The following is an 11872-nucleotide window of genomic DNA, read 5'->3' on the forward strand; positions in this document are numbered from 1 at the left end:
CAGTTGTGAGGGTTGCAGTTTTCTTGGGTCACTCTGTACGTGTCTTGTGCCATTTTGACAACATTGTGTGTGTGTTTGATTGATCTGCACCTTGCATCGATCTGCGTAAGGCTTTGCTGACAGAGAGGGAGGGTTTTTTTGTGGGTTTTTTGTGTTGTCAGGTCAAAGTTGTTAAATTTATCTGGCGTACTTGTCATGCAATTGTGACGTAAATAAAAATATGTATTTCATTCAGACATCACAGACTGGGTGTCAAAATATGTGTGGGTGTTTTGGTTTTTACATAGATCTATATGAATTATTTTCTGTACTTATGAAGACATTGACTCTGCAATAATCAGTCGTGATAGGTCATACTGAAGAGAGAGAGAGAGAGAGAGAGAGAGAGAGAGAGAGAGAGAGAGAGAGAGAGAGAGAGAGAGAGAGAGCATTGGTCAGCATATGATCCTACGGATGGTCATTTCAGTAAGAAAGCATTATTTGTATATCTTGACACAGACACACAAGCACACACACAGACTTTTATCTCCAAGCAGTTATTAAATGCCAACAAGAAGCATGGAACCCAACAAAACATCATTCAAATCTTTCTGATCATTCACATCTGACTTTATTTCAAGGCGATGCATCGATTTTCACCACAACTTAACACGAGAAATAGCAGGGTTTTATTGTTTGACCTTTTTCTGGTTACCTTTTACATACCTTCCTAACACTGTAAAGCATCAATCATAAACACCAACACGAATGCGTTTATATTTGTACATTGGATAATTATTAATTGCAGACTATGAGGCTTTTGTTGATTACATTCAGTCACTGCCACCTGTGATCATCCAAAAATCAATCAATCAAAACTGCCTTTAGACATGTACCCAAAAGTAATTTTTTTTTCTTTCCAGATAGCCATAAACGCCATAAATACCGGATTATGAATCCCATAATGTAAATGGGGTGGTTGACAAGATAGTTTGCATAACAAGGATTTTTTTTATATATATACAGCAGAGGATGGCCAGGTGAAACCTTAAAATAGAGTACGAACATATTCTTTATTTGAAAGAGAATTTTAAAAGGCCCCTCCCTCCTCCTCCCCTCCCAGTGTTTGTCCAAGTGTAAGACTTGTCTTATCCCACCAATCCATGCAAAAGACAGTCCACATCTGTGATGATGAGAACAATTCTTTGACATGGAAAGATTGTGCCTTTAAAATATAAGTACCATGTCAAAATCCAGATCACAGGTTTGTTGCCAATGTTTACTTGCCCAATTTCACAAGGCACATTGAGTCAGACTGTGTGAAGTTCATGCGATACAGTATCAGATAGTAGACATGTACATTAATATTCAAAGCATAAGGTATGTATTTTGTTTTTACCTGATTAAAAGTTCAACCTGACAAAGCATATTCGAATATGTTTTATAGTTTTTGTTTGTTACTGAAGAATGTTTAAAAAATAATTTAGTATTATTGAAAAAACCCCAATATTCTTGGGCTTGTTGATCCAAATTCATGGGGTGACTGTGAGTTAAAATATTTTTTATTTACTTGTTGTTTCTTTTTATATTGGTTTGGGAAACAGCTACCAGCTTGTTTATGGCTATGTGAGACAAAGTTACATACACAATTTTCTGATCAATCTTTTATTATATGAAGTCTTATATCGCGCGCGTATCTCCAGACTCAGACTCAAGGATCTATTTATGCCGTGTGAGATGGAATTTTTTACACAGTACATCACGCATTCACATCGACCAGCAGATCGCAGCCATGTCGGCGCATATCCTACTTTTCACGGCCTATTATTCCAAGTCACACGGGTATTTTGGTGGACATTTTTTATCTATGCCTATACAATTTTGCCAGGAAAGACCCTTTTGTCAATCATGGGATCTTTAACGTGCACACCCCAATGTAGTGTACACGAAGGGACCTTGGTTTTTCGTCTCATCCGAAAGACTAGCACTTGAACCCACCACCTAGGTTAGGAAAGGGGGGAGAAAATTGCTAACGCCCTGACCCAGGGTCGAACTCACAATCTCTCGCTTCCGAGCGCAAGTGCGTTACCACCCAGTCCTTTATTTGTTCATGCAAGGCAGGTATTACTATTGACATTGGATATACACTCTGCCAAAAAAATATGTTGCACCCATTTTCGTACCCCCACTAGACCATTCATTCCCGTGTCAATTCATTCAAACTTTCTTTGTCATTAAAGGCCATCCACTTGGCTATCTGGCACACTTTTGGAATCAAAGATTCATTTTACATGGGTTACATGATCGCCTCTTAATTAAGGGTACCCCCCAAAATCGACCCTATAATAACGTTAGGCACTAATTATACATCAAAGAAAATTCAGAATAGGCACAATTTGGCAACTTTAACATACGAGGATAAAGCCAAATCAATTATTTTACCTTTAAATGCCATTGAACGTTTAAATGAATAAACACGGAAATGAATGTTTTAGTTAGGGTACGAAAATGGGTGCAATAAGGCATTAAGTTTGCCTTCAAAGTGTGTGTGATTCAGAAATACTAGTCACTGTGTGTTGAACTGGGACACCTAAGAACAAGGTTGGGGTTAAAATCAAAATTCAGAAAATTGTCAAAGTACTATCCCCTCTCTTTTTTAGGTCACAGAATTAATTATTCAATTTACATAGACAAACTTAAAAACTCAATATCTTCAACAACAACAGCCCGAAAATCAATGTGGCTTTAAATTTCATCGCAATTGAGTACACTGAAGAGCACAAGTCAACGGAAATTACGAGAAACAGTGATCAAAATGGTGCATATTCCAAGGAAGTTGAGGGCAGGAACTACCATAAAATACACCGGTTTTTCTCTTCAAGTCATTTGACCACAACTTTTGAAAAATTATCTTTTAACACAAACGAAGTAATTTGAACTACTCAGTCGGGCTGATGTGGGTTGCGGACGACCCATATGGAATTCCGTAAGGAATTTTACGCTGTGTATTCTAATTGGGATGGTGTAGGTCATGTACGACCCATACTAGGCCTAAAAAAAAATAGGTGTGGTTACGGTAACCCGACCTACCCTATTGTTAGAGGCCGATCCTATAACTTTTTATTACATTTGTCAACAAAAAAACAAAAAACGAGTGCAAAAAACGCAATGAAAGCGAAAGCGCCCGTGTCGCACACTTATTTCCCTGTCAAGTACCGTACTTTCCGGGTCATAAGGCGCGACTTTTTTCCTCGAGTTCGACCCGGTACCCCTGCGTCTTGTATAACGAAGCCCTAATCCGTGTATGAAATACAAAAAAATCAAAGAGACCGCTTGAGCACCAGTCAAATTTTTTGTGATAATGCATGTTTCAGCTACTAGGTACTGCCCTGCCTTTGATCTGGCGGCACACACAGATTTCCACTCTGTTAAACTCGGTCACTGACCGGTCACTGACCCCGATGCAGGAAGTGTTTCCTCTCTCAGATATGACAGGGGAACCACCTCTCATGGCAAAAACTGGGTCATATTGGTGCGCCCTATTGGCCCCCTGCGTCCAATGGGTGACTGGATTACAATTTTTTTTAAAGAAGGGGGTGCGTCTTAGATAACAAAGCGCCTTGTCACCCGGAAAGTACGGTAGGTTTAATTTGTACACATTAGAAAAAAAAGTTAAAAAAAAAAAAAGTGATTACCTACCCTATTTTTTTTGGCTATGTTACCGTAACCACACCTATTTTTTTTTTTTTTGCCCTATGCAAAGAGACGGCAAAACTCATAATTGGATGGCGTGGGTAGTGTACGACCCATACTTTTTATTTTACTTTTAATCCTTCTTTGGAAAGTATGGATTGTACACGACCCACATCATCAGGACTGTGTAGTCCAAAGCGTGATTCTTTTAAAGAACTAGGCAGATGCGTTTGAGGGCAGAATGTTTTGATGAGGCAGTCTATTGTAAAACAAATTATATGACTGAAAAGGGGCATGTATTGATTGCCCTTATTCAAAAGGCTGTTTGAGTTCACATGAGGAAGTGTGTATACATACAGTGATTCCTACAACACAGGCACCCCCAAAAATCAAATTCGAAAAATCAAGGTTCCTGCGTTAAAATCGACAACAAATCAGACTCAGAGCAATCAAATGTGCATCTGAAACAGTCAATTTTGTTACTATGCCATGCTGAGCGGTGTATGTGTTAATTCTCTCAGTAGGTATATGTGGTAAACCGGCACGGTTGGCCTAGTGGTAAGGCGTCCGCCCCGTGATCGGGAGGTCGTGGGTTTGAACCCCGGCCGGGTCATACCTAAGACTTTCAAATTGGCAATCTAGTGGCTGCTCCGCCTGGCGTCTGGCATTATGGGGTTAGTGCTAGGACTGGTTGGTCCGGTGTCAGAATAATGTGACTGGGTGAGACATGAAGCCTGTGCTGCGACTTCTGTCTTGTGTGTGGCGCACGTTATATGTCAAAGCAGCACCGCCCTGATATGGCCCCCTTCGTGGTCGGCTGGGCGTTAAGCAAAACAAAAAAAAACAAAAAAAATATGTGGTAATCCTCTCAGTAGGCATAAAAGGCAGTTTTTGAAGCCGTTTTAGCGGGTAATGAAACAAAACAATACATTTGAATTTCTGCAATTTTTAACGCATTGCGTTCAAATATTTGGTGATTCGTGCTAACACATGTCATGAATTAGAAAAGACAACATTAAACAGGTTTGCGATTGTGAGGTGTTAGCCGGTATTTTTACCGACAATTATCAAATGAATTAATTAAGCAACAAATCAGTGCTGAGGCCGACGCTATTCTTAGCGTACATTAACGACCTCCCGGAGAGACTGACGGCACTAGCGCGCCTGTTTGCGGACGACACTGCAGTGTACAGGGTGGTGACTAGCGTAAACGACCAGGCCCAGCTACAACAAGACCTCCATCGCCTAGCCGAGTGGGAGAAGAGCTGGGACATGCAGTTCCATCCTGCAAAGTGCAACACCCTGCCTGTTACGAGGAGCAGACGCCCACTACAGCCCTCTTACCAGCTCCATGGGCATACGCTGGAGACAGTGAAGGCGGTCAAGTACCTGGGTGTGACCATTCAGGGTGACCTGTGCTGGGACGACCATATTAACAACATCGTCAGCAAGGCAAACAAGACCCTGGGGTTCCTGCGGCGCAATCTGAAGATCTCATCAAGATCCGTGAAAGAGCAGGCGTACAAGGCCTTTGTCAGGCCTATCCTGGAGTACGCCTCGTCAGTATGGGACCTGCACACCCAGAAGAACATCGACAAGCTTGAGACCGCCCAGAGACGAGCTGCCCGATTCGTCTGCAACCGCTACCACAACACGTCAAGTGTCAGCCGGATGCTGGACTCCCTTGGGTGGCAGTCTCTGGAGGAGCGCAGGAAGCTTGCCCGCCTATCGATGCTCTACAAGATCACGAACAGCATCGTCCACTGTCCGGGCATCAAGTCGAAGCTGGCCCCCTTACCACCACGCCAGCGAAGAGGCCATTGCCAGCAGTTCGGCCTCATCACCTGCCGCACTCAGTATCGGAGTGCCGCTTTTCTACCCAGCACAGTGAAGGACTGGAACTCTCTACTAGCAGCTGTCGTCGAGGCCCGCACTGTCGACACCTTTGTGTCGCGCGCCTCGCACTAAACCAGTAGCCACTGTGACTCATGTCCCCTCCCCCCCATACTCCCCAACCTGTGAATTTTAAATGGACTTTTGGATGCTGGAAACACTGCTTTCTTGGACTTGCGCAACATCCCATCAAGTACCGAAGTAATCACTACTGCTGATTGTGGGCAATAATGGAAAGACAAGACAATCAGATGTACAGAATTACAAACAGGCTTTTTAAACAAACATTAAAGCTTCAAATTACACTAAAATGTAATTCATAATCAACGACGGCTGCTCAGACCACTTGTTCAAACGCGTACAAACATTCTTGGGAAATGCTCTCTCAAAAGCCCTGCTCAGCAGCTAGCAGTTAAATGTTCAGCAGTGAGCTTGATGTGGGCTATTTGTGCTCAGCGCTGTGAAAATAGTCCACTTCTTAAAGATTACTTTCGCTTTGAAATCCTCATACCATCCATGTCTGATAAAATATGTACATGAAATTTGAGTATTTGGTTTATTTGAAGTTGAAAATAGCAACAAATTAAATTTGTTTGATGAGTCAGCTTAGAGTTAGACCAACCGACTATTTTAAGGACTCTTTCTGGCATGTCAAATAAAAGCAAACCTAATCTCTCGAATGACTTGATGTACTTAACGACATGTCTTAGCATAAATTACCAGACGTTTGAACTGAATTTGAAGGCAATGCATTGAGAAATTTATTAAATGTGCTGGATTTCTTCTGATTACCCACTAAAATGGCCCCAGAAACCGCATTTTACGGCTTCTCAGAAGAATTACATACCGTTCATCATGCCATTACGCCATTGTTAGACAAGATATGTAAACTAAGCTGACTGTTTGGATGCATATTTAATTTTTCTTTCTAATAACATGCACAACAGGTTTCCTTTCAGCAGTTTTGATAGTATACTGTTCAAAAAAAGAAACGCATAGCTTGTAATATTTGGTTAATTTAGTTATATGGCTACAAGGATATCCACCAAACTGCAGAAAATGTTTATCTGGTCGTCGACCTTTCGTCCATTGCCACAAGTGAGCTCTGCACGTGACGCATGCGTTATCAGTGGCTACAATGTCAAAATTGCTCATTTGGCATGACCACTCGTCATGCTTCAGTGTAATCTCGTGAAACTCGGGGAATATTGAGCTCCCACCATGTCTTCCAAAACCCATAAAAGCGGATTGTTCGCCACAAAGAAATCAGACGACAATTCAGCGACGAAAGATGGCCCGATTGAGCAGAGAAGACCGCCAAATTGCATTGGGTCGTTTACAAGCAGGCCAAAGTCAAAGTGCAATCGCCAGGCACTTCCACGTGTCCCAGAGCACCATCAGTAGACTGTGGGTCAGGTTTCAAGCCACTGGCTCCGTTGCTGACTTGCCACGAGCGGGAAGACCAAGGGCGACAACTGCTGCTCACGACCGCTTCATACGGCTCCGCCACCTCCGGAATCGTTTCCTGTCGGCCTCATCTTCTGTCCAGGCTCTCCCCGGGCCACACCGATTATCGGACCAGACCGTGCGGAACCGCCTGCATGAAGCTGGTTTGAGAGCTCGCAGACCTCACTGAGGAGCTGTCCTCACCCGCCGCCATCGCCAGAACCGAGTGCAGTGGGGCAACCAGCACCTTCGCTGGACCGTCCCGAATCACTGGAGACACGTGTGGTTCAGCGACGAGTCCTACTTCCTGCTCCAGCGACATGATGGTCGGAGGAGGGTCTACCGGAGAGTAAACGAACGTTACGCGCCCAACTGTGTGGATGAGGCACCCGTTCATGGTGGTGGAGGCGTCATGGTGTGGGGGGCGATCAATACCGCTGGAAGGAGCACCCTGGTGCACGTCCGAGGGCGCATAACTGCCCAGCGATACGTGGAGGAAATTCTGCGCCCACACGCCCTTCCTCTTCTGGCTGACCAGGATGCCATATTCCAGCAGGACAACGCTCGCCCGCACACAGCACGACTCACCACCCAGTTCCTCACCGACCACCATGTCCAGGTGCTTCCCTGGCCATCCATGTCGCCAGACATGAACCCGATAGAACACCTCTGGGATGAATTGGACAGACGTGTGCGCAGGCGAGAAGAAGCGCCGGCAAATCACCGCGATCTATTGCAGGCACTTCAGGAGGAGTGGGACACCATCCCACAGCAAGATATCCGGCATCTGATCCAGTCCATGCCCAGAAGGTGCCGGGCAGTTGTTGCTGCTCAAGGCAGTCACACCCCCTACTGACTTGACAGCCTCGGCACCCAATCGTATTGATTGACTGATTGATTTGAAGATGCAAATGAACTGTGTGTGCATTCAACTGTGTCCATACCAAATTTCAAACAAATAATCTAAATATTGGATTTTCTGTTAATTTTTTCGAAAAATAAAACAAATTTGGCAAGTAGCAACTATGCGTTTCTTTTTTTGAACAGTATATGTCGATTTTAACACGTTAAACTTGATTTTGCGAATTTGATTGTTGGGGATGCTAGTCTTGTAGGTTCTACTTTATAAACAGTACCTCGCGTAAACTAAATCGTTTTCTATATAACCAGACCTGTTTACCCCCATAAGTGTTTTGGAGTAATGCTCAGCCCCAAAAATAGTAATCCTGGCACAAAAATAGTAATCATCCAGCATTCGTCGCCAATTACAACGCACATGACAACTGTGTCTGCGAAACGCAATCATGCACATATATCCATCATTCACAAACAAAACACATCAGTCAGTTTTTGTAGTCATCATAATTTCAAAGATCACATCAAAAGCACATGCATCACTGATTCTTTTTCTTTTGCTCGTAGTAGGCCTTTTTCAGTGTGTCAAGCGCTTTTCTACTGTACTTGCGCTTGCCGAATGAGTGAGGGCGAGACTTCACCACTAGAATAAGGCTCTCCAGCGTCTCATCAGACAGACATGATCTCTGGTCAGTCCTGTGCTTTTTCACCCCATTTTGCCATTGAAAAAAACAATGCCAAACATGTGAATTGATTTTTTTTATTTTTTTTTTTACATTTTTTTAATTTATGAAAATCGTAGTCTTGACACGGATAGCGGAATGGCGTATTTTTTGCAGAAAATTGTAATAAATTACGCCAAAATCGTATGGGTAAACAGGTCTGTGTAACATAGGACAATGAATGGCCTTTTCAGTCTTATAATTGGTTTTACAATAAATGGCCTCATCAAAATGATCTGCCCTCAAACGCGTTTGCTTAGTTTGTTGTTGTTGACAGGTAGTATAGAAATAGAATATGAACGTTGGACATGTTTTAACTGCTAACTAATATTGACAAAACCACAGTATACTTCTGTGTCTGCAGACTGTTCCTGGCATAATTAATGTAAATGCTTAAAAAATTCCTTTAACCATTTTAAATATAAAATTTGTTGTTTTGTGCAAGGGAGGTTACACAGTGGCCACTACATACAGTGTTGGTAGTTGGCCCCTGAGCAAGCGTCAGCATCAGTGTTTGTAGTTGGCCCCTGAGCAAGCGTCAGCATCAGTGTTTGTAGTTGGCCCCTGAGCAAGCGTCAGCATCAGTGTTGGTAGTTGGCCCCTGAGCAAGCGTCAGTATCAGTGTTTGTAGTTGGCCCCTGAGCAAGCGTCAGCATCAGTGTTTGTAGTTGGCCCCTGAGCAAGCGTCAGTATCAGTGTTTGTAGTTGGCCCCTGAGCAAGCGTCAGTATCAGTGTTTGTAGTTGGCCCCTGAGCAAGCGTCAGCATCAGTGTTTGTAGTTGGCCCCTGAGCAAGCGTCAGCATCAGTGTTGGTAGTTGGCCCCTCAGAGAGAATCAGGGTCAGTGTTGGTAGTTGGCCCCTCTGCGAGTGTCAGCATCAGCGTTGGTAGTTGGCCCCTCGGCGAGTGTCAGCATCAGTGTTGGTAGTTGGCCCCTCAGAGAGTATCAGGGTCAGTGTTGGTAGTTGGCCCCTCTGCGGGTATCACCATCAGTGTTGGTAGTCGACCCCTCAGCGAGTATCACCATCAGTGTTGGTAGTTGGCCCCTCAGCGAGCGTCAGCCTCAGTGTTGGTAGTCGACCCCTCAGCGAGTATCACAATCAGTGTTGGTAGTTGGCCCCTCAATGAGTGTCAGCATCAGTGTGTGGGTAGAGGTCCTTGAACAAGGAACAGCAACATAGTCATAAGAGCAGAAGGTTTCTTGTATTAAATGTTAGCAACAGAGCAGTTTCACCACATAATCTTACAAGAAAAAGAGAAGACAGTGAGTAATTCTAAAACTTGCTCTTATTCATACTACACTTAGCAAACCATTTTATCTGTACAAATTGTGTACTTTAAAAAAAAATCACTCCCGAATCATTTTGTTCAAACTTTCTACGCCATTAAAGGCACTTCACTTGGAAATGTGGCACACTCTTCCGCTGCTCAAAAAAGGATGCCCCAAAAATTGACCCGAAAAAACACAAAGTACCACTTAAAAATCGACTCAAGTTCAGGATAGACACAATAATAATAATAATGAAAATAGAACATTTATATAGCGCTTCTTCACAGCTCAAAGCGCTTTGGCAACGTTTACATACGTGAAGAAGAACATCAATTATCTGTCCAGAACAGGGTGTCTTCTTTGGTTAACTTTTGTACTTTGTGTTCTGCCATTACTGCTGATGCAGGTGTCAAATCGCTTCAGCAGTAAAAAACATGAGGTCTTGCGTTAATTTAGAGGGGTTAAACAATTAAAAGAAAGCTCTGTATATCAGCAATGACTCAGTCCTTTAAAATGAATCAGACAAGGCTAACAATTCAGGAAATGGAACAAACCAACTGAATTACAAATTAGCACAATTTCTTGAAATCCCCTAGAGCATGTTCTATTCTCCTCACAATCTATGCCCCACGTTAACAATAACAGCGTAAATACATGTTTTTAGTACTAGTAAATTACTAGTTATTGTCACTTAAGAATCAGTTTTGTTGATATCAAGGAGTAGTAAAATTTAAAGTCAAAGTTTCAGATAAAAGTTTAAAAAAGAAGTCAAACACTGAAACACAAAACAGCATTCTTCTTACTCACTGTCCAGTTTTTGTGTGTGTCACTGTGTGTGAGAACAATACGTTTTGACACATCTCTTTCAATGTGTATGCATACTACTACTATTACACAAGTTAGTACTATGTGATCCCAGAACGCCTCTTCTTTTGTTTTCCAAATGTTCTACAGAATTGTCAATGACTGAATGAGTATCATATTACAAGCATAACATATTTACCTGAAATGATGTCCAGTCTTTTCTTGCACACCACGTTCACTAAGACTTATGCTTTCATTGGCATTCCTCATTGTCTCTGCCCTTGCTTTGGTAACTGTATGTTAGTGTCCACGGGTAGAAGATGACACTGGAGGAGAGCATGGTGGTGCCAGACGATGCAGACGGTGATGAAGTTTATTCTCTGGTGATACAAGAAAGAAAATTATGAGCGTTTGCTGAATGTTTCAGTGTTTGCTTGTATGCATTTACAATTACCAGGTGAATACGCTGCACAGATCTGCAGTGCAGATGATACTAAGACAACACTGTCAGCACAGCTACCAAGTCAAACTTACAACGAGCACAGTCAGTATATAATATGGTGCTGATTAACAATAACAACCCATTTAAGTTTCAAACATGCCTTTTCTGCTCTAATGTTTTCTCTCTCATGCAAGCTGTTTTATAACCTTGACATTTTCTGCAACAACATTCCCAAACACAATCTGAAAAGTAGCATGCCTTGAAAGGAACATTTGATCAATTATGCTTTAGATCTATTCCAAACATTACCTTTTTTCATCATGACAGGAAACAATGCTGACTGTCTTGCTGACGTGTCTAGTTCACGTGTTGAGTTAACCTGCTTGGAGCACTGCTGTAGATATAGGGTGTGACTGAGTATTCAGGGTGTCAAGATGTAGTCAATGTCACCGTATATGAACAAGCCCAGAGGTGCTTGGATTGCAGGACACACCCAACTCTCATTTAAAATCATGGTACCCTTTTCACACCCTGGCCATAGAACAACACGACACACGGTCCAAAGATGTTCGTCACCAACTACTTCAATGCCTATAGAAGCCGTCACGGCGTGGCATCCTTCCTTGTTGATATTATACTCGTGCTGTTTTGTTTCGTTGACTGACTGATAGACTGTTGTTCGAAAATGTGTGTAAACAGCACCACAAACACGCCGAAAAAGTGCACTACAAACTGTACAAGCTATCTGGAATTGCTCACGAGTACGTGT

At 42.8% G+C, this 11872-nt stretch overlaps 2 long non-coding RNA genes across 2 annotated transcripts in view; both read right to left on the bottom strand.

The window, feature by feature from the left end:
* Positions 1–579: 579 nt before the first annotated feature.
* Positions 580–11872, bottom strand: part of LOC138950620 (uncharacterized) — a 130591-nt gene continuing 119298 nt past the window's right edge. Inside the window, exon 2 of the long non-coding RNA XR_011450753.1 lies at positions 580–2514. This is a non-coding gene — a long non-coding RNA (uncharacterized lncRNA). The remainder of the gene's footprint in view (positions 2515–11872) is intronic.
* Positions 9576–11872, bottom strand: part of LOC138950619 (uncharacterized) — a 2418-nt gene continuing 121 nt past the window's right edge. The window contains exons 1-3 of the long non-coding RNA XR_011450752.1: positions 11413–11872; positions 10861–11041; positions 9576–9744 (exon numbers count right to left, since the gene is read on the bottom strand). The exon at positions 11413–11872 is cut by the window's right edge and continues 121 nt beyond it. This is a non-coding gene — a long non-coding RNA (uncharacterized lncRNA). The remainder of the gene's footprint in view (positions 9745–10860; positions 11042–11412) is intronic.

Source organism: Littorina saxatilis, linkage group LG16, assembly GCF_037325665.1.
Source record: "Littorina saxatilis isolate snail1 linkage group LG16, US_GU_Lsax_2.0, whole genome shotgun sequence".
NCBI classification, from domain to species: domain Eukaryota; kingdom Metazoa; phylum Mollusca; class Gastropoda; order Littorinimorpha; family Littorinidae; genus Littorina; species Littorina saxatilis.